Below are 23,765 nucleotides of genomic sequence, written 5' to 3' on the forward strand. Positions count from 1 at the left end.
TATACTACAACGTACAGAAAATCTTCGTTCCAAGTCTTTTGTGTAGCAAGAACAAATCTGTCGCAACTGAGCTCACCCGGGAGCACGGAGCAAGAAACCCTCAGGAGCCGCCAGTTGCGGCTACCAGAAAATGTCACAAGCCTGCGGAGCCACTATTATGCTGGCGGCCACAAAAGAAATTATCTCCGTCTTGGTTGCCAAGGCAACCGGTCACGTGTATTGCTCCCGTTCGGCCGCGCGCCTCACAAGTTCTACTGAGTGGACACAACTCGTCCCACCTGCGTCCCATCTTAGGCTAGCAAATTCCGAACAAGGGTACACTGCACGTATCAGCGCTGTTAGTATTACGGCCCTCGAACAGGCACCGCTGTTCTTTGACTTAAAGGCCCACAAAAACAACGTTACGGCGTGCACGCTGAAGCGAACGCCGAATGCCCGTGTCTTCTGCTTGGCGTCTGCTTTGAGCGGGAAACACAGGCGCCGCCGATGGACACGCGCCCGAGCAGCCCGTCGGGCTTCTGCTTTTTTTTTTCGAAGCTGCTTGCATGACGCGCCGCAAGGCGCCGCCACTGCATGCGCCCCGGTCGGCGCATACTAATGTAACGTTATCTGGTCGCATGCGAGCGCTCGCGCTGACGGGAGTTTCTACTCCTAAATAATCTTCCTTCGTGCCCGGGAGTTATCATGAGAGAAAATAAACAATGGAACAGTGGTCGCACCAAGGAACTCCACTGAGTGAAAAACACAAGCCGCTGCTTAAAAATGCTTGCCAATTAAAAAAAAAAACAGCAAAACACACTGCTCTTGGTTCAATTCATAACTGGAAAGTTTAGAGAGCTGGAATACATTTCTAGCGCCGCTTTTAGTACAACCACCGTATACGCTGATCGCACCGTTTGGACAAGGCTCAATCAGCTCAGAAAGCGCCTGCATGTCCTCTGAAGGTGTGGCCATAAATTCATGTCATTCACACAGTCACGGTCCACGATATCCGCCAATACAAAGGTTTGCGCGCGACGGAAACGGCGCACTTCCCACTTTCCTCCCTTTGACATTACCCGTGACGACGACGCCGGCGGTAGAAAGGTTTCGTTTTCGCCCGACTCTGCGCCGCCTGTGCTTTCGCGTTTCAGTAGTTTCTTGATCGCTTAGTGCTGCACTGGTTTTGCTTGCTCGCGAAACTCGCACAAACTGCAAGTAGCAGAAAATTCCACTTCCATGTGATGTCGCGGGATGCCCGAACGGTCCATGCCCTTTGACGAAAAGCAGCTGCAGTGGCGGATCCACTATTGTGTCCGTCACAGCAGTTGATCCGCAGTTGCAGCTGCTTTTTGGTGTCGTGTATGTCTTGGCCCGGTTTCTCCATGGCCGTGCCTTTGCGTTCTGCGCAGAAAGCCGTAGCCGATCGAAAGCCGATCGTCTATCCGGTGCCGTTTTAGTCACCGACAGCAGCAGATGGCGGTGATGGCGTATGCAATATTGCCATTCCGCGGTGGGAGATTTGAATTGCGATAAAGGTATTCGGACCCTTCAGATGCAACTTTTTCGTAAACTAAGTCTTTTCTTGGAAAGAAACAAGCGCTGCGTTTAAAGTCCACGCCGACTTAGTATTTGCCTTTAGTGTCCCTTTAAGCACGTTACGCTCATTGTAAGATAGAAACCATAGTGCAAGATTCCATCGCAGACGTTTTCTGATGCCAAACATTTATTTGCTCATCCGAAATCTAAACTGCATTATATGTGAGCATTATTTTTCGTTAGAAGGTTTCACGTCGTGTGTTTCAGTTTCACGAGTTCTTCATCAGGTCTCAGCCGCGCTTGATTTTATAGTAATCTTGGCAAGTACCATATCGATTGAGTCCATGAGTCCGGTGACAAACATAATCTGAAAATGAAATAAGGCGATGAAAATATTCGTTGAGTATGACCACACAACGCCCGCTGTGTTAACTTAGGAGAACGTTTTATAATGCAACTATCAACGACTCGCAGAAAAGTGCTGCTGTTGCATTTGTACGCGTTTACACTGCTCTGTGAGTGCGATCGGAGGGCAGGAATGTTTGCACCTAAAAAGTGTTGACATTATTGCAATGAAAAAAAAAACAGTGATGGGAATGGCGTGCAGGAAAATATTCTAAACAGTTGGCGAGGAATCTTTATAATATGTACAAATGTGATTATGTGTATCGTCCAAAGAACAGCTGCAAACGTATTGGGCCAACGTTAACATGAACAAGTCAGTAAAGATATCGCATTTAATCTAATGAAACAGACCATACAAATGTGACAAACATTCAGCAAAAATGGTAAAGGCATACATATGTCAAAAAATAATCAGTAATGCATGAAGATTATATTGCGAAGAGGATGTTTTAAGCCTCTTTCGGCAGAAATGTTTGCATAAGCATTAGTCGCTGCACCGCCCTGAACCAGCTAGACGAAAAACCTTTCTAGTTGGACAAGACCTTGGGATCATGGTGTAATCGCTGATTCTATATATTTTTGCATAAAGATTTGTGCTGTTCAGTGCTCCTCCTTCTGTGGGCCGAGGACGCCAAGTAAGCTGACCGATGTGCAGTCATGTGCCGCAGCTACAGATGCAGTTTTGCTTCATTTTTACAAACTGCATACACCCATTACGGCCCCTGCAGGACTTGGTACCAGATCACATATTTTTGTGCAAAAATCACGCAGTCATTTTGTTATAAGTAATCTGATGTGAAAAATGGAATTAGAAAAACTGAACTATTTTTGAATAAACTGAATGTAATTGTGGTTGTTAAAGCACCTTGATGTTTGACGAGTTGTTTCATCGATGTTGATGACAGCTGAAAAGGGTCGTGCATATAATGGGGTCGTGAGATCTTTGTGACAGTTGTTTTGCTACCTATGTTATTTAAGACTTTATGTACATAATGGTCATTGGCCAAGACACATCTAAAAATATGTTGACTGAACAATCGTAGGTATTTATTCTACATCAAAAAAAAGAAGGGTTACAAAAGCTAACCCCTCGAGTACTTGTGAATAAACCTATTTGTCGGTTTTTCCACCTTGCCTTCCGATTTTTCGAAACCTAGAAATCCATGATCTTATTTTACTTTAACCACTACAAGCTCATAGTTTTGTGATTAAGCCCTGATGTGAACCCATAAATAACGCCGTGGAGAAAGTTAAAACACATGCGTCTATACGACGTCAATCAGATATATATACGCAACTTTGTAGTCCCGTTATAGCACCACTGTACGTGCGCGCAAGTTTGTGTTCCAGGTTGTTTTCGTTGACTTTGACATGAGTAAGTGTACGTGTTGGTATTCATGACGCCACTAAATGTACACGTCTTTCTTCTTCGTCTTTCTGGGGTTTTACGTGCCAAAACCAGTTCTGATTATGAGGCACGCCGTAGTGGAGGGCTCCGGATTAATTTTGACCACATGGGGTTCTTTAATGTGCACTACAACGCAAGCACACGGGCGTTTTTGCATTTCGCCTCCATCGAAATGCGGCAGCCGTGGCCGGGATTCGATCCCGCAATCTCGTGCTCAGCAGCGCAACGCCTTAGCTGACTGAGCCACCGCGGCGGGTTAAATGTACACGTGCTTGTGGTCATAGGCTACGTAATTTTTTACCCTCACTCTTACGGAGAAAATGTATAAATTGCGCTCTATGTGCTTGCAATCGCTCTGCGGATGAAGGCCTATATATATATATATATATATATATATATATATAGAGAGAGAGAGAGAGAGAGATCAGGTATGCATGCATTATTTCAACGAGTGGAGTTTGGTTGAAATGCTTGAACTAACGCGTACGCCGCGTTGTCATCTATACGCAAGTTCATTGACTTCTTCGTGAACTATGGTAATAAAGTCGTTCCATCAATTTACAACATGAGTTCATTAGTAAAATGGTCGATAGTATTAAGATATAATTTTGAGCCGAGCCGGGTTTGTGCATTAGGTTTACTTTCGCACTGAGCCATTTGTCTGGAAACACTGTTTTAATGGAAACTTAATTTTTATTCAAGTAAATAGATACCCACCCTGCACGTAGACTTAGAGATGCATTGGTAATGTAGTCGCGTACGCTCAAACGCAAAGCAGTGAAGAGATCACAAGTTGCTCTACAGTCACATCAAAGCTTGCACATGTTGGTCCGTTTCCCACGAAGCAACGCTGCAGGGATTCCTTGCAGCAATGCTTGCCCGTTTGACAGTGGCAACCACTGCTACCTTAGAACAGCGGAACGCCAACAATGCATTTCTAAGCCCTTTGAAATGTCACCCGCAGCAGCTAGTAAGCTATGAACAATCGCAATGTCTTTGTGTCATGTTGCAGCGGATAGTATTTACGCACGACTAGTTAGGGAGTTCGCTTGAGCGAGTACACAACGCGAAACATTGAATCATACCAGTTCAGGCATGCAGCCACTGTGACATTGTTGTCTGTTCGCCATTTCCTAGGCCGTTGTCATAGCGATGGGTAGCCGTGGCAATATAAGTCTAATACGTATCACGAAGAGACTAAATTGTGAGCTTTTACGTGGCAAAACCACGATCTGATTATTAAGCACGCCGCAGTGGGGGACTCCGGAATAATTTGGACCTCCTGGGGTTCTTTAACGTGCACCTAAATCCAAGTACACGGGTGTTTTCGCGTTTCGCCCCTATCGAAATGCGGCCACTGTGGCCGGGATTCGTTCCCGCGACTTCGTGCTTAGCAACCTAACACCATAGCCACTGCAACCACGGCTGGTGTATCACGATGAGACAAAGTCAGACATAATGGGGTCACCTACCTGGTTGCACACAGGGGCACTGGTAAAGATATGGGGCGTAGTAGTTATTATTTTCATTATTTCTTGCAAGCGCATTACTGCATCTCTGCCCAAGCACTCCTCGAGCGTTGCAGGCCCCATATTTATACTGATAACCTTGTATCACGCAACAATAATGCGTGAATGGCTCGCAGTCAGTGCTCGAAGTGCAAGACCTTCCTTCAACTTCATTGTAGTCGTCGCCATCCTGTTGGGAGAGCCATCAATCACGATTTCACAGCGAAAGACAATGCCGATATTTATTGAAGGTAACATTTTCGCCTCGTGCCTGTGTAGCCAGTGTCATAAAAGATGACCGACTAGGTACTGAACGAACGCAATTGAAATTGAATAACCTTCAGGGATGCGGGCTTACGTGCCAAAACAACGATATGATTATGAGGCACGCCATAGTGAGGGAATCCCGAATAATCTTGACCACCTGTTGTTCTTTACCATGCGGTAACGAAGGACGCTGTCCAACCATGTCGGCGAACAGCCTGACCTATGCTGACGTCGTTGGTTACATGTGAGGACACTACTATCCTCAGTCTAACGAAAATAGTAGCAAATTTCTCGTTCTTCATCCGGAAGCAACGGGATAGAGAGAGCGTTCTAGACTACATCACCGACTTCCGCAGACATGCCGAAAGTTGCAACTTCGGCAACTCACTGGACCGTATGCTGCGAGACCCCATAGTCTGCGGAATCCGGGATGATGACGCGCGTCGCTGCGTATTAACACGCAGGAAGCTAACTTTCGAGGAGGCAGAAGAATTTGCCATAGCTTCGCAGACGGCGCACGACAACGTTCGAGAAATGCGGGAGATGGACCCAGTGACTGCGGGCGGACCCAGATGGCATGTCCGTTCGCGCCAACGTTCGAAACATATTGGCAATTCCTGGCCCAACTATTTAAGGTTAACAGTGTAGTTCCTATGTGAGCAGTGTCATTCAAGTTCCACTAAGTTAACAGCGTGGCGTGAATATCGGCTGTGGCATTCTGATAAAGATCCAATGCTGGAACGAAATGAACACGCAGTAAACAATATTTGCACTGCCATACAACAAGGTGGGAATTATTGGACCGACATTCATATAGACTTGCCACCATAGATTACTAGCTTGGTTTTCTGAGTAGGGGAACACAATTATTTAAGGGAAAAAGCAGGCAAACGAAGTTAAGAAAGTAGTCTTCGCTGCGGGAAAATGTTGTCGCAGTGCGCGAGTTCAAAGCCGAGTAATCATTGAATTCTGCTGTATTGCTTTTTTATTGAGAAAGCAATTATATAGATACTCCAAGCGCATTCCTGCCGTCGACGTCGCCACTTCGTCGTCGTCACCGTTACCGTGAGGTTCCGTATTAAGTCAAACGGCGATAAAATCGTCGCCGCGCGCCGTACGCTGTTTGTGCTAGTGAAAGCGTGCGAGGGTGAGCCTGCAATCGCGGCTCAATGTAGCGCACACGACGGAGGAAGGCAGGCCGGAAGCGCGCGTTCTTCTTTCGCGCGCGAGGCACGGGGGCGAGGGAAGGGAGGGGGTGCGTTCTGCACCGTCGGCTGCTCTCACAGCGCGGCCACGCGGGCGCCGTATCTCGAAAACGATCTGCGATGTTGAAGTGCACGCCCGCGCGGACCTCATCTTCAAAGCAATCTTCGATGGGGACCAAGTGCATGCGCAGAGTGCCGGTAGCTTCGTGTGCACTGTGCTTTCGACGTTTAGTTCGCGCTGAAGCGAGACGAGAGGCAGCGCGAAGGCCAATTTGCCCGCTGCTGTTGTCGCGCTTTCTCACTCCGGCGTTTTCACAGCGAGATTCCGCAGTTATCGAACAAGATGTGTTCGTGTTTACCTGTGTGCGTTCGGCACCGTGCTTGTCTAGTTGGTTCGTAAGTGAATGTTTACAACTTTAAACAGCCCATTAAAGCACTATCCATGCTTCGTATAGCTCTCTACTAATTTGCTATCACAAGCGATGCTTCGCCTTTCGGGCGAAACTGCGACGTTTTTTTTCAGGCCTGCGTGAATTTAGATGCTCGTGAATTTCTGGCACACGTCCATCGCCTTTTAATGAATAGAAGCATTGTGAGCTGAATGGACAAGTATTTTCTGCTGTCTAAAAAAATGAAATTCTGCGTTTTAAATGTCAAAACTGCGATCTGATTCCTAAGCACGCCGTAGTGGGGAACTCCGGTTGAAATTTGACCACCTGGGATCCTTCACCATGCACCCCTTGCACGGTACACAGGCGTTCTTGAATTTCGCCCCTCTTGAAATGCCCCCGCCGTGGCCAGGATTTGTTTTCTGCCGTATTGGAATAAATGATATGCAGTGCTGCCAACGCGTGCGTTGTCGCGTGGTGGTGTATATACTATTGAAGGAACCCTGGCTAAGCTAGAGGGCTTCTAGGTGCTTAATTTTTTATTAACTGCCTGCTAATAGCGTAGGATACGTGCAAATGGCGGTTAGTGAAAATGACATAAATTAGAGCTGATCGACTTTGAATTGGTCATGCCACAAGCGCTGCTGGATTTCGCAAGTCAAGCCAGATCACCTGATTTTTTTTTCTCTGCAGACTAAAGCAGTAGAGGGTGATTAGAGGGTGACACTAGCAACAACGCTGCCAAAAAATATAAATTTCCGGCTCTGCAGTGCAGCTATAGAGTGGACCACAGCACCGGTAAGCGAAAATCAGGTGAGGAATAGCTGTGCATTTCAGTGCGCAAATATCACATGCTTAAGATGAAGCGCAAGAAGAAAAAGCTGATATTCTGCCAGTGCATATCTGGCGTAAGGATGAGCAAATGAAAGGTGTTAGCAAAATTGCTCGCATGCGGATGAAATTGAAGCACTTACGCTGTAATATCCCAACAGGTAGATATATATTCGGGCGCCCTCTCACTCATTTCTGCTGATTTCACAAGAGTGGGAAGTCACTGAGTTACTTTAAGCGAGTTTAAATGGAGGCAGGTGCAGCTGAATGCGAGTAAGTGTAAGTGACATCACTGAATTCCCCTGAGTGCCAGCTGACAATTTAGGCCGATTATTTAATACCTGCAAGTGCGAAGAAACGAGTGTGAATAAACCGGACGCCAAGCATATGGAGTTGATTGCGAATTAAGAGGCCAAGTATATTGAAATGTGTTTGTGAATATCGTAGAAAACCAAACTTAACGTATTTGCCTCACTTTATTTTCCTGATCCGAGCATTAGGTCTGTTCGTATTTATTGTGGTGGCTTTATTACTTTGCTTACAGTTCGTATGCGCTCATTGCATTCCGATTAAGTAGGTATAGACATGGTTGGTAATAATTCTAGTGAAATTTGAAATACAATGCTGTAGTTTCAAGCGTATCGTCCACAATCTCTTATGAATTACGCACATGTGAAGTGTGTGACTTGCAATGTTCCGTTTTCTGTAGTAATAAATCATCGACACATAGTTTTTTTTAACGTTGAGACGTGCTCTTAGATGGAGGCAGAAAGATGGGAAGACAAGCAGGTTCGCCAGCGTAAATGCAAGCGAGCTACTCTGTGCTGGCGAAAGGGGATAAATAGAATGAAAGGAAACAGGCGAGAAAAGAAAAAAGTGTGTGCACAAATGAACGCGATGTAGCATACTGCAGCAACAGTGCGTATATCAAGTAGCAGAGCAACGCAAGGGTGTTGCGCGCAGTCTGGACTATGGTACTCACCCGAACGAAACTCGATTAAGCGCAGTCGAGATTGGTTTGCTAGCCACACCACAATGAAGGCAGTCACTTAACGAGAAATCGGATCGCTGTCTCACAGCCTCTGAAGATCACGGCAAATATTGATACATGTTTCGTGCAAGGTCACTTTTATACTGGCTTTGAAAAAAAAATATTGAAGAAAACATAGCCCGAACAGCGCTGAGGTGAAACAGTTTCAGGCACTGTCTAACATCAAGTGGAATTTTTTTCCTTCCAAATACGGCGATCGCCTATAGGTCCAGGGGTCATCAGTACAAGGAATTTGGATATCTACGCATGCTGTGATGTGCTTGTGATTACTAAGCAAATATGTAAAAATGAAATGCATATTTGCTGCGCAACTCTGCTGTGCGTATAAGAAGTGTACTCCGCAGGACAAAGGATTTTTTATGGTGTTTGACTCTGAGGAGAGCTCTTAATTAAAATACATTTTCATGCAGCACAATACTTCTTTGTTTTTCCCACTAGTAATGGATAACTATCCTTTCATTAAAGCTATGAACACTTAGCTGTCTAAATCCTAGAAAAGTTGTCTACAGTGGAGTTAAATGAAGCACTTCAGTAAATAAGACCTTATAGTTATTGTTAGGACGTAGACGTAGTGTGTTCTGTTTCTGATGATGCACTTGTCTGCTATTTTACATAATTTTGCTTATAAACAAAATTATTTTAATAAAAGAAAGGAAGGCAAACTGAGAAGCACTATTGTTGGTTGCAACTGCATGAAGTTAATGCAAGTTCATGTATTATGCTCGCTTCACATTTGAAAAACTGTAAGTACAACAACGGTGCAAACACTGCGTATCCTCTTTTGATTTTGCGTTAATTTCAGAGCTGGGTATATAAGTCTTCATATTGTGTTAAAAACCCACAATGAAACTACGCTGGGCACTTTGTGTTATATTTGTATTGTAAGTCAATCATTCTCCTTCATTTCAATACATGTTCTGATTTATGTCTGCGTGAATGTATGGCATGCTTTCAGATCGCATACACAGATGAACTGGACAATCGCTGAAGAACACTTTTCAAGTTTCAAGTTTATTTTTAGTGGTAGGAGAAAAAGAGGTTTTAAATAACTGCGTATATAGGGCGGAGTTAATACAATGAAGACGGAGGCACTCAAGTAATGTTCACGATACCCAAACTCCGAGATCAATCTCTTGTTCGAGATAATTAGTTGTGCAATTGGTAAGTCCATTTCACCTGCGTGCAGCCACTTTCTGGCACAGCTTACTTTGCCTGACGCACAGCACAACAGCATCGTACCCGCTTAATACAGCGCATGCGCTTTAATACAGTCGGCACAGTGTTTTTTTTATGTTGGCATTGACAAAGGTAGTTTGTGCATGAATGCATGAATACGGCTCGTCTTCCGCACGAAGAATTCTGCACGAAGAAATCGCTCAACAGCTTAAGGACTTCCTTAGCAGGAATAACATAGTTTGCCCGGAACAGCATGGTTTCGTCCCAGGGAAATCCACATCAACAGCTGTCCTTACCTTATCTCAAATACTCAATTCTGCCCTCAACCATCAAAAGATTGCTATTGGAATTTTCATCGACATAAAAAAGGCATTTGATACCATTTGTCACTCGACACTACTGAAAAAACTGAAGTGCTATGGTATTACTGATGGCCCTCATGACTTCTTATCCAGTTATCTCACATCGCGAAAGCAGAAAGTACTAATTGACGGTTTTCTATCCGAATCTAGGAATGTCACATGTGGTGTACCGCAAAGATCCGTATTGGGTCCCATTTTATTCGCTCTATACGTTAATGATTTCCCGCGGATTCTACAATCTTCTAAAGCATTAATGTATGCGGACGATACTGTAATTTTATTCACAGATAGTTCACTTGAAACCTTACAATATACGGTATCTAATGAACTACAAGCTGTTTCAATGTGGTTTCGTGAAAACCAACTGTTACTAAATGCCGATAAAACAAAATACGTTATTTTCCATTCACGAATGAAAACTCTGAACAACGTTTCAATTAGCATATCATTAAACAATCGGACCATTGAATGTGTTCCGACTATTAAATATCTAGGCATTATATTTGATAGTAACGTTAACTGGAGAGACCAAATCAGTACCGTTTGCGAAAAGTTGTCATTCAGCTGTTACACTCTCATACGAGCACGTCAATACTTTGATTTGACATTGCTGCGAACAATATATTTTAGCCTATTTCACTGCCACCTTAGCTATTGTTGCGAGTCGTGGAGCCAAACGTACATAACATACCTTACTCCGTTATTTCGATTACAAAAACGGGCTGTTCGTGCGATTACTTTCTCCTCGGTGCGTCATCCCTCTAATCCTCTATTTCAGAGGCTGCGTATACTGCCGTTTACTGACATACGGAACTACAAGATTTCCTGCTTAGTAAATAAAATACTAAACACAAACACACCTCTGCCGCGTACCATTTTCACGTTTCCGTCGTTAAACACACGGCATGCACGCAATGGTAATCTTAATCTTCCTTTATGTTCGAATGTGTACGACGAAAGGTTAATTCAATTCTCTGGTGTTAAGCTATGGAACAATTTGCCTCTTGAAATAAAACTCGCAAGAAATTTTGACTTTACATGCAAATGCCACTACTTAACTTACCAAGCACGTTCTTGAGATTTTTATATTAAAAAACTATGTGTATGTTAATTTGTTGTTTTTCTTTGTTCTTTCTTTTTTTCGTTTTCAGCGCAGTTCTGTGAATATATATAGTATTAACCGCTTATGTATGATACTTTCGCTACTTTGTTTGTATAAGACTGCTAATTATTGCAATACATTTTTTTTTGTATTGGACCCATCACTAGCCGCTTTAGGCTATGGGACCAAATATCCTTGTACGCATCTTTTATACTATTGTGTAATAAAATTACCCTTTGATTGATTGATTTGATTGATTGATTGCATTTTAGATAGCAGAAAAAGCTCATGCGATGGTGCTGTTCACACAAACGAAGCACAGGACACAATAGGCAATGTCGGGTTATTGCAGGTTCATTTTATGTCGGAGACATCGAATTGCAAGGCAAGAAATGGAGCCGTTGTCAGCTTAGACGCACCGAGAAAGTCCCGCCGGGTTATACGATATTTCCAAAGAGCTGTATCATTGTTCCTTTCGATGACACTTGCCGCGGTAACTCAGTGGCTTTGGCGTTTCGGTCGCACCTGTCGCATTCCGACCGACGCAGAATGTAACGTTTGCGTTTAAGAAGTCCACATGGTCAAAATTATTCCTGAGCTCTCTACTAAAGCGTCCCTCATACGAGTCATACCTACTGCAGTTTCAGGACGTTGTCTCAAAATATAATTTTTTAACCACGCCTCAATTTCCTTTACAGCGAAGCTGTTAAGGGCTAGGTCCCCCGGGTTAGCATCCACGTGTGAAAAAAAAAACTAACATCATCAGCATTGGCTCTAGCGTCGTCGTCTTCTTCCGCATATGGCTCGTTGGCGCCCCTCGGTTTGAGCTCGCAGCGTCAAATTCCGTGCCAAACACGAGCGCGTGCTTAAAGAATATTCAAGTGATTGACAACGATATCATCAAAAATAAGATTTCCCAAATTGGTTAATAGATATGCAGACGATACTTAAATATTACCTTGAGCAAGGACTGAGGCTTTTCAAGGTAGCTTTAAAGCCACTGCTCCCGCGTTCGCCCTTGTCGTCTGCTTCCACAGCTGGCTGCGTTACCGCTAATCATTCCCTTCTGTCGTCGTAATGGGGAGGCCGCGTTTACGGGGGTATGAGCCATTCATGAGCAACTGACTACGTGTCCTAACGCGTTTGAGCAACGCCACCGCGAATGAGCTCGAGAAAGGCTCACGGTCGACGTGCCGATTCTAGCGTGAGGGCTTCCGAAGCCCAGGCGAAACATCAGCGAAGATCCGCGGACACCGAGTTGAGAAAGCGCGATGTTGAGGCCAAACGTCAGCGTCGTCTAGCCCCCAGGAAGCCGACAACGGTGGTGCACGCCTCGGCAATGCTAGCGCTAACTTCCCCGGTGCGACGGCCAGGTTTCAACGTCAGTTTCTCAACCGGAACTTCGGAGCCAGCTGCAGTGCGTGTGACCGGTTGTGGTTTCGAGCACAACGTAGTACTCGTCAGTGCAATTCGTTTGGAGGAACACCGAAGAAATGCACGACAAGCTTCGCTTACCCCCATTTCCTCGACATGGGAGGGGCTACTGATATTTTTGTTCTGAAGCTATAGCTCGGCTGCATAAGGCAAACCACTGATCACTACAATGACAAGAGAACGTAGAACACACATCATTTGTATTCCCAGCTTATGGATACGAGCGACCATGTTTGAGGCAGCAAATGGACGTAATTTATCACACTGCGATGACATTACGTGACATTTTAGGTGGTGCATGCACTGCCCTTTGTAACAGCGGCAAGTGTCACGTTCAGTGCTCACCTACCAGTATGAAATTGGCCTTTTTGTAAAGCCGTCGCTTCACCTTATAAATAGACCTGGAACTTTTGACACCATCCTACATGTAAATATAAAATTAACTGAAGTAAAAGTTTATTGAAGATCAAATGTATGTAAGTACGGGATGTGGACGAGCGAGAGGAAGAAGTTTAACTTATCAGCTTCCCTGACCTTCGGCGTACTGCTCTTCAGCAGAAGACACTGGTTTGCGAGAACGTTACTTAAAGCGAATATACCAAAGACAATCGCTATGATCGGCGCGCAAACCATACGGGAAAGGAAGTGGCTACCGAATTAAGTAACAAAGTAATAAAGGAGAACATGCATATATTTTCTTCATGATGCCGGGGAAGCATCAATCAAGTCCTCAACTGTGATGTTTTCTGGTCGCGCGTTTGCGGTGTGCATTTTCTTGAGTAGCATTAGAAAAGTGGGGGATAATATTTGGTTGCAGTAGTTTGTTCGCCATTGTTTCGGGTGCCACTTCGCGTGAGTTCTTATTTTCTAGCAACACATGCTGTAACAGTGTTAGGCGGCTACTCCACAATGTTTTTGTATGTTCGAGAAAAAGCCTCAGTTCGTACATGGTGAATATGTTTACATTCAGCGCAAGCGGAAATAAGGACTCGTTGTTTATTTCTCAGATGAGAGCTCTTATAGCTCGTTTTTGCAGCGTATAGTAGATTACTGAGTCTTTGTTCCTCAGACCATATGACAATAATTAAGGTGAGATAAGAATAAGAAATTATACATCAGTAGCTTTACACGCAATGGAACCGTGTGCCGCAGATAGCTTTCCAGATATATGCGGAATGTGGTGGTCCCGAGACAATGCACTAAAAATAAAACATACCCGCAGGGGCGTCTGCGCAAGCAGGCGTTTGGTGAGTTGCGCCACCACGGACCCGAGCACATGAGGGTTGGACCCTCCCGCGTGTAGCCGTGCGCGGCTGAGCCGTGTCTGGGGAAAGGGGGATCCTGGGGGTTGAGCCGATGCCGGGTGTTCGGACCTTTAAGGCCCCCCGGCAGAGGCAACACACCTCTTCGGCCTCTGCTTCACATAGACGGCACCCCTGGACTGACCCACCCAGGGGAAATCGGCAGTTGCCTTTTCCTGTCCTTCTCTTCAATCTTCGTCTTTCCCCCTCACTTTTAATCTTTCCTGTCTTCTTTTCTCTTCCATTTACTTCTAACTTTCCTGGCGGCGAGGGTTAACCTTGTGTGTAATAACCACCCTTGGTTATACGTATTTGGTTATAGCGGGAACGTACAGCTGGCGTTTGTGGGAATTGTGTTTACAGGTCCTACATCGTCCCCTTGTTGGGCTCCATGGTGGGTGGCTGGCGTTCCTGCCGAATGAATATTATTTTTATGGCTTGGTCCTTCCCCGCTTTACCCGATCGCCCCCAGAAAAGGGGGCGCACCGATGAAGTGTTCCAGTTTTATGGACGACAAAAAGAAAATTTTCCGAGATACCATGTAGTACATTCCCAGAAACCAGAAAAGACAGCAAGAATTATGTCACCTTTCGTAGTTGCAAAATCCCTGACGGAAACCTTTGGTGCAGGCTATAAAGTGTCTAAGATGGCGAGCGGTGATCTCCTTCTGGAGCTCCGTGACAAGAAGCAATATGAAAATCTGCCTAAGCTAGTGTCATTCGGGAACATCCCGGTGACAGTTACCCCACATCGTACTATGAACACAATTCGAGGTGTCGTGTCCGATGATGACCTGATGGAACTGACTGAAGCCGAACTTCTAGAGGGTTGGAATGATCAGAATGTGATCAATGTCAAAAGAATTAAAATGAGGCGCGACGGAAAAGAGATCGATACCAAACACCTAGTACTCACATTTGGTTCAAGCAACCTGCCCGATACTATCGAGACAGGGTATATGAAGATCAGGGTTAGGCCTTATATCCCAAATCCTCTGCGATGCTTTAAGTGCCAACGATTTGGCCACAGTTCTCAGAACTGCCGTGGCCGCCTCACCTGTGCCAAATGTGCCCACGAACATCCATCCGAATCCTGTGAAAACGCTCTACACTGTGTAAACTGCGATGGGGAGCATGCCGCATACTCGCGGTCCTGCCCGTCTTGGAAAAGAGAGAAAGAAATCGTGACGATTAAAGTAAAAGAGAATCTATCATTCAAGGAAGCACGAAGGCGGGTGTCGTATCTGCCAAAGAACAGCTTTGCTGAAGTGGCGCGTCAGGGGGCAGCGTCACAACAGCCACTGGCTGCTGTCCAGCTCACGCATAGTGAGCCGCCAGCGATGCCATCCGCCCCCTCGGCGGGTGCAGCTAGCGCTGCTCCGTCATCTCAGAACAAGGGGCCATCGACCTCCGGGCTGGTGGCCTCTAGGGTCCCACCTCTTGAGGCGAGACCCTCAAGACGAACACACCGCTCGCAAGAGCGGATGCCCAGCGCCTCAGGAGAGGCGATGGACACAACCTCCAGCCAAGCGGCGCATCCAGCGCCTATGGAGCGGCGGGCGTCTCTCGACCGCTCCAAAAAAGAGAAACTGCGCATAACGGGGCCTGAGAAGGGCTCTGTAGTCTAAGGTATTGCACACCTAAGCACACAGCACAACACTTCTTTTAATATGGGCACTCAAATAGTTCACTGGAACGTCAGAGGTCTCCTCCAAAATCTTGACGACGTTAAAGAACTCCTCCGCAAGTTTAGTCCCAGGGTGCTGTGTGTTCAGGAAACACACCTCAAACATACACAAACAAATTTCCTCACACAGTATGCTATTTTTCGCAAAGACCGCGATGACACTGTTGTGTCATCCGGCGGTGTTGCTATCATAGTTGACAGAGGTGTTGCCTGTCGGGAAATAAAACTTCGTACGCCTCTGGAGGCAGTTGCTATCCAAGGGGTGCTGTTTGACAAGCTAGTCACTATCAGCTCTATATACATCCCTCCAACTTATCAACTTAATAAAACCGAATTTCAAAACTACATAGATGAACTTCCGGCTCCATACATAGTTGTCGGAGATTTAAACGCACATAACTCATTATGGGGAGACTCTCGTTGCGATGCGAGAGGTCGCCTAATCGAAAACTTTCTCTTTTCCTCAGGAGCATGTATACTTAATAAGAAAGAGCCAACATACTACAGTGTGGCGCATAATACATACTCCTCCATAGATTTAACTATAGTATCGAGCACACTAATGCCATACCTAGAGTGGTCCGTTCTTAAGAACCCTTTTGGGAGCGACCACTTCCCTATTATATTAAACTTAACAAAACAAGATATAAGCTCACCACACATTCCCCGATGGAAGGTTGACACAGCTAACTGGGAACGTTTCCGAGAACTTACGTATTTGCGCACGGATGACATTGCATCCTTTAATATAGAAGACGCTGTGGCGTATATTACAGGCTTTATAATTGACGCTGCCACGAAATGCATTCGTCAAACTAATGGACTAGCGAATAAACGTCGCATCCCGTGGTGGAATGAAGAATGTAAACAAGCACGGAAAAATCAAAACAAAGCTTGGGGACGACTTCGCGACTCACCAACTGCCGAAAACTTGATTACTTTCAAACAAATAAAGTCCCAGGGTAGAAGAACGCGTCGACGAGCTAAAAGGGAGAGTTGGGAAAAGTACATCTCCGGTATAAATTCTTACACTGATGAGACAAAAGTGTGGAATAGAGTAAATAAATTAAAAGGCCGGGAGGTACACCCACTACCCTTAGTCAGTACCCAAGGTGAGAGCCTGGAAGACCAGGCAGATTGTCTGGGTGAACACTTCGAACATGTATCCAGTGCGTCCCACTACACACAAGCATTTCTGAGGTTCAAAGAACGCGAAGAGCGACAGCCCCTAAAACGTAAAGGTTCATCGAGTGAGGCCTACAACAATCCATTTACTTTAACTGAACTGAAAGCATCCCTCGCTTGCTGCAATAACTCGGCGCCAGGTGGTGATCGTGTCATATATGAAATGATTAAGCACCTGAATCCTGAAGCACTGAAAACACTCCTGTATCTTTTCAATGTCATGTGGGCGCATGGATATATCCCGTCTTCGTGGAAGGAAGCTATAGTCATTCCCGTGCTTAAACAAGGCAAAGACCCGTCCCTAGCCAGCAGCTACAGGCCAATAGCGCTAACAAGCTGTCTGTGCAAACTATTTGAAAAAATGATCAACAGGCGCTTAATCTGTTTCCTTGAAAATAACAAATTACTAGACCCCTTCCAATGTGGTTTCAGGGAAGGTATGTCCACAACAGACCACCTTGTTCGCATTGAGTCTTATATTAGGGATGCTTTTATACATAAACAGTTCTGCCTCTCAGTGTTCCTCGACCTAGAAAAAGCTTACGACACGACATGGCGCTACGGCATTCTCCGAGATCTCTCTGCGATGGGTGTCCGTGGCAACATGTTAAACTCAATCGAAAGTTACCTATCGAATCGCACATTCCGCGTAAGAGTGGGTAACGCTCTTTCTAAGTCATTCACCCAAGAGACCGGTGTGCCACAAGGGGGCGTGCTTAGTTGCACACTATTTATCGTAAAAATGAGTTCCCTGCACACAGTCATCCCACGCACTATGTTTTATTCTGTTTATGTCGACGATGTGCAGATAGCCTTCAAGTCATGCAATATTGCCATCTGCGAACGACAAGTGCAGCTTGTAATAAACAAATTGTCCAAATGGGCAGATGAAAATGGTTTTAAGGTAAATCCCCAGAAGAGCACTTGCGTACTCTTTACTAACAAGAGAGGCGTAACGCCAGTCCCAAGTATTGCAATCAAAGGAGATGCGCTCTCTGTGAGCAGCGAGCATAAGTTTCTAGGCATTGTTTTTGATTCGAAGCTTACATTTATTGCTCATATTAAGTATCTGAGGGCAAAATGCCTGAAGACAATGAACCTTTTAAAGCTTCTGTCGCGTACGACTTGGGGCCGTGATCGAAAGTGTCTGCTGAACCTCTATAAAAGTCTTGTCCGCTCACGCCTCGATTACGGAGCTCTAGTGTATAATTCTGCAACGCCAGCTGCATTAAAAATACTAGACCCCGTTCACCATCTGGGTATCCGCCTTGCGACCGGTGCTTTCAGGACAAGTCCAATCCAGAGCCTCTACGTAGAATCGAATCAGTGGTCGCTTCATCTGCAGCGGTCATACAGCAGTTTTACATATTTCCTGAAAGTACAAGCGAACATTGAACATCCTTCTTATTCAACAATAAACGATGTGACCGCTGCCACACTCTTCCGTAACCGACCTGCAGCGAGAAAGCCGTTCTCTTTGCGTGTGAGGAACCTCAGTGAGGAAATGGGTGTTCCGCTGCTTCAACAATGTCCTATGGCTCCAGCGAAACTATTGCCACCGTGGCACTGGCAACTCATAGAGTGTGACACATCGTTCATAGAGGTCACTAAACACGCGCCAGAGGCACACATTAAAATGCATTTCTTAGAACTCCAATCTAAATACTCGTGTACACAGTTTTACACAGATGCTTCCAAGTCACATGCCGGGGTATCTTATGCAGCCGTCGGCCCATCCTTTTCGGAATCCAGTGTACTCCACCCGGAAACGAGTATCTTTACCGCTGAGGCCTATGCACTATTGTCGGCTGTGAATCATATAAGGGCATCAAAACTTCAAAAAGCAGTTATATTTACAGACTCCCTAAGCGTGGTGAAAGCTCTGATGTCACTCTGCAAAAACAAAAATCCTGTACTTACTGAGCTCTATTCCAGTTTATGCAGAGCGTATATATATAACCAGCATGTGACTGTATGCTGGGTGCCTGGCCATAGAGGCATTGAGGGTAATGTGCTTGCAGACCAGTTGGCCACATCAACTACATCGCAAGCTATTAATCCTGCGGCTACTATTCCTCCCGCAGATTTGAAGCCTTTTCTGCGAAGAAAACTGCGAGACCACTGGCAGCGCTTGTGGGATGCTGAAAGAAATAATAAGCTTCACTTGATAAAACCACAGTTAGGTTTCTGGCCACCCGTAATGAAAACACGACGAACTGATGTCCTGTTCTGTCGTCTAAGAATCGGACATACATATGGCACCCACAATTTTCTGCTTACTGGTGATGAACCACCAACCTGTGGTAGATGTGGTGAGAGGCTGACCGTCCTCCATGTCCTCGTGGAGTGCCGGGAAGCTGAAAGAGAGAGAAAGAAATATTTTCCTCAAGCGTACCGATATCATGTCCCGCTTCACCCCATTATGTTTCTTGGCGAAGAACCGATTTTTAATGCCAAAGCAGTCGTCGATTTTTTGAACGATGTGGTCCTGCATGTTATTAGCCAAACCAGTTCGTAGCGGATCCTCTCTCCAGAGGATGCCGCTGTGATAGCTTTTTATAGCACATGCCTCCAGGCCCTTGTGGTTCAAGGGCTCTGTTTAGGCAGTAGTGCTTCTTGCCAATTACTGCATCTTAAATATTTTAAATATCGTGTCATTACCTCTCAATGCATTCTTCATTTCATAGTACACCTCATGTCATTGCCATGATTTTAGTACATGTATATTTTACGCACTTTACAGCGATTATTTTTAGGCCCTTTTACAGCCACGCTTCATCTACTTCTCAGAATTCATCGCTCCACTGTACACTCACAAACACTGGCATGGCGCTCTTTGGCCATAACTGGCCCTTGCGCCATAAAACACCACACATCATCATCATAAAAATAAAACATATATGGATTTCCATTCATTCCCTACCTTAATTGGTTTGGAATCAAAGTATGGATCTGTGACTGTCAGTTGGTTTCTTTTTAGCATAAAAGACATCACCTTGGTTTTAGAGACGTGAATTGTTGATATGTGTCTTGGCAATTTCTGAAGTTTCATTAGAGCTTTGTTGGCTTTAGGTACGAGGTGAGATTTGTCTGCCCCCGACAAGGTAATGTTGTGTCGACAGCGTAAATGGTGAATTTGGTGTCTAGTTTAGTGTGTACGATGTATTTTACAGATATATGTCAAAAGTAAATGGCCCAGGAATACTCCGCTGAGGGACCATTCATACAATAGATCCCAATGACCAAGGAGCACTGTTTATTTTGGCATACTGTTTACGTTGGCTTAAACAAGATTGCAGTAATGAGAGTGTCCACACTCGGCATACGTTGGTCTCTAGTTTTAGGAATAACTCTTAGTGTGCAAGGAAGTTGAAGGCCTTTGAAAAATCAATGAACAAACTCTTAACGTTGTTTGTTTTCAATTGTCTGTAATATATGTTTTTTGTTCTGCCCTACTAGCGCTATTTCTGTGGAACGCGAGACGATGAATTCATATTGCGCGTTAGTGGAATTGTGGTTTAACTGCAACGGCCGAAAGTCTGTAGAGAATTATTTTTTCGAATTTCTTGCGAAAAAACAGGAAGTATGGAAATAGGGCGATAATTGCCAAGGTCATTTTTATTTTATTTTTTGAATATCGGAATGATGTCAAACTGCGTGCAACAGCGGAAAACTGCTTTCTCCATGGCAAGCATAAAGATTACAGTGAGAGCAGACCTGATTGCCAAGAGAACATGTTTTACTGGCCTTATCTGCGTATTGTCCGAGTCGTATGCGTAACCGTTCTTTAAATTGCTAAACACATCTGTGAGTTCTTTGGTGGTGAAAAAGGAAAATATACTTATTGCAATCAATGCGGTTTTGGATGCATTCATAGTTATCTGAGTTGTGATCTCTAACAATACTATTGGCGAAATATTTCTTAAAGGAATTCGCGAGTGCAACATTGGTGGTGATCTTGTTAGCCTGGCTTAAACTGCAAGGAATGGCACGTAATCAACCGCAATTTTTCCACTTGTTCATAATATTCCACGAACGATTCATTTGCCCCTCACATGAAGAAGAAGAAGACTAAGTCTTATCTGCGTATTGTCTGCGTCGTATGCGCAACCGTTCTTTAAATTGCTAAACACATCTGTGAGTTCTTTGGTGGTGAAAAAGGAAAATATACTTATTGCAATCAATGCGGTTTTGGATGCATTCATAGTTATCTGAGCTGTCATCTCTAAGAATACTATTGGCGAAATATTTGTTAAGGGAATTCGCGAGTGCAACATTGGTGGTGATCTTGTTAGCCTGGCTTAAACTGCAAGGAATGGCACGTAATAAACCGCAATTTTTCCACTTGTTCATAATATCCCATGAACGATTCATTTGCCCCTCACATGAAGAAGAAGAAGACTAACATTTATTGAGGTAAAAGGGAAGGGGTTTAGGAGCTAGATGGGGGGGGGGGGGAGTCCAGCGCTCCACTAGCTTCTGCCGCCAGCTGGACGTGGCCTAGAAGCGCTAGTTGCACTTCCGGGTCTGAGCTAGCGAGGAGTGCCTCCCATTGCTCCGGAGAGCTTTATAGTCTATACTTATCCTGTAAAGAAATTAGTTACTCTGGCCTTATACTACATCCCCATGAGACGTGGTAGAGGGTCGGTGGCGAGTCGCGACACCACGGACAATCGTGCGCGTACAAAGTAGGAAAAATTTTGTGCTGTCGCAATAAATTTGGATAGACCCCCGTTTGAATTCTACGGAGGTCCATTGCGTCTTCCACTTCAACGAGATTTGTGGGGGACGCCATACTTTTGCCGTGCGCCTCGCTGATGAGCAAGAATCTCGCGCGGATCCAACCGAGCAGGATCGCTGTCTTCCTCCCCGCGAAGGCCATCCAGTGTCGTGTGGGGTGGTTGTAATAGGGAGGGCGGCTGGTGCTCCGCTCGGTTCGTGAGCTCTCGAGCTAGAGCGTCCGCCCTCTCGTTACCCTCTAGGCCAGCATGTCCCGGGCACCAGACCAGCCTATAAGTGTTTTTTAGTTCCCTTCCTAATAAGAAGATAATGGGTTATAATATGCCATGTTCGCCGCCTTTAGTTCCTTCTGAAGTTTGTTTCTACATGCATTGAACTTGTGCAGTGTGATAAAATACCTGATATCAACAACATTTCTGAGCAGGCTATTTTTTCTGTTACATTGTGACGATGTGAATTAGTGATTGATGGTTTCCGGTTTTTCTCTTTCTGCTTTTGTATGGACAGGAAACATTTGATATATAGATTTTTTGACACGTTCAAAAAAGAGCTGTAGGCATTATAATGATCCCTTTATACGCATAAGCACAGTGCCGGACTGCCTCAGCAGTCTTTACAATAAACCTTGCTAAATTGTGTAGTCTTTTCGTGCACTAAACCTTTATTGCATATATTGAATTTCATAGCAGAACACAATATGACTAGATGATCACTAATGACCGCCAAGACGGTGCCAGTGAAACAGACAACAGTTATTAGGATGGTGCTTGCAAGATCAATTTGAGTTTCGGAGTGTAATTTAATTCGAGTAGGTTCCCCAAAGACATTGCTGCGTCGGGTAGCAAGCTGGAAACGCTGTACATGCCGCAACTGTATGAAAGCATGTCTCTGATTATACAGAGCACTGACTGCCATAAAAAAGCCAGGTCTACCAATATTTATCTTTAGGGCATGATTAATTATGGCTACCAATTGTCGCATGTTTCTGGGAGAAAGTTGATAATAGCAGACATGCTGTCTTGGATTGAGGGGTAAGATTTCGGAGGTTTTCATGAAGACGTTGAAATTCATGCTGGAAACACCTTGTCTGATCGAGTAAGTCCAAAAACGATGGGAGAAATAATAGATGCCACCACGACGGACCGGGAACTGCAGATGGCGATAAGAAGGCTAGAAGCTTCTCAGCCTATCGAAGGGGAACTTACAAGACGCGCAAACGAGCTATCTGATCTGAGATGTATGTTGCTTATAGGCTAGGAACGAACTTAGTCATTCTCATGTTAATGCATACAGAAACTTTCGAATGCCTGCAATGCGGGCACTTGAGAATTGTAAAGTGCAAAGCGCGCGTTGGCCATTTCATGAACTGACCTCGAATGAATTACGATATAATTAACTGCTATGATCGAGTGATGCCCTTACTGCCAAATGCATGCGGATAAACACGCCGACGAACCGTCGCTTCAACGTGATAAGACTGATACGCCTGATAAGTAGACAAAATACTATTGCGTAGATAATGCCGCGACACCGAGAATTTTGGTAACGAGTGAATACGAAGAACGTCACGGCTACTAGCATGGTCTCGTGCGGTGATTGCGTTTCGCCTAAGTGTTGTGCCTTACACGCAGTCGCATTTAATACGAGATTGCAAACATGATAATGCAGTAGCAACAAGCGTGATCGGATCATGGCAGCGATGTAAAGTACGTAGTGTATTAAAAGAAGAGTGCATAGCTATCGCTTTTAAAAAGGAGTCCACTTCCTAAGCAGTGCAATACAGACAGAATAACACCACATGGTACTTACATAACCCCAGTCTATATCCGCACTGGAACATCCAATTACCAAGGCCAGCAAAATAGCCGTCACTGAGATTTGAAACTTCGCTAAAGTTTTCCTTATCGGCATCTTGGCAATACAACAGGCAGAAACGTACACCAAAAGAGAACGTCTCAATGCTGATACATGTATGTGTATTCTGGCGGACGTCTTACGCATGAGAGCACATTAGCAAAGGTTTCGACGCAGCTGTTACTCGAAAGGACTTCTTAATTCCACAGAAATATCAGTTCCACGTGTTTTTTGTTACATTTAAGTAGTGGGTTTTGGGATGCATGAAAGAACATGAGGAAGGGGGGGGGGCACAATAATATTTAGTAGTTGCATTGCAGATATTTAGTAGTTAAACAGTGGC

General features: G+C 44.9%; 1 long non-coding RNA gene across 1 annotated transcript; it reads right to left on the reverse strand.

The window, feature by feature from the left end:
• Positions 1-1,693: 1,693 nt before the first annotated feature.
• On the reverse strand, positions 1,694-23,557 carry LOC119464811 (uncharacterized). The gene is made up of 3 exons (XR_005194607.2): positions 23,378-23,557; positions 4,804-5,029; positions 1,694-1,885 (listed from the first exon to the last, which is right to left on the reverse strand). It is a non-coding gene; the product is annotated as an uncharacterized LOC119464811 (long non-coding RNA).
• Between the last annotated feature and the right edge of the window lie 208 nt (positions 23,558-23,765).

This window comes from Dermacentor silvarum, chromosome 9 (assembly GCF_013339745.2).
Source record: "Dermacentor silvarum isolate Dsil-2018 chromosome 9, BIME_Dsil_1.4, whole genome shotgun sequence".
NCBI lineage: Eukaryota > Metazoa > Arthropoda > Arachnida > Ixodida > Ixodidae > Dermacentor > Dermacentor silvarum.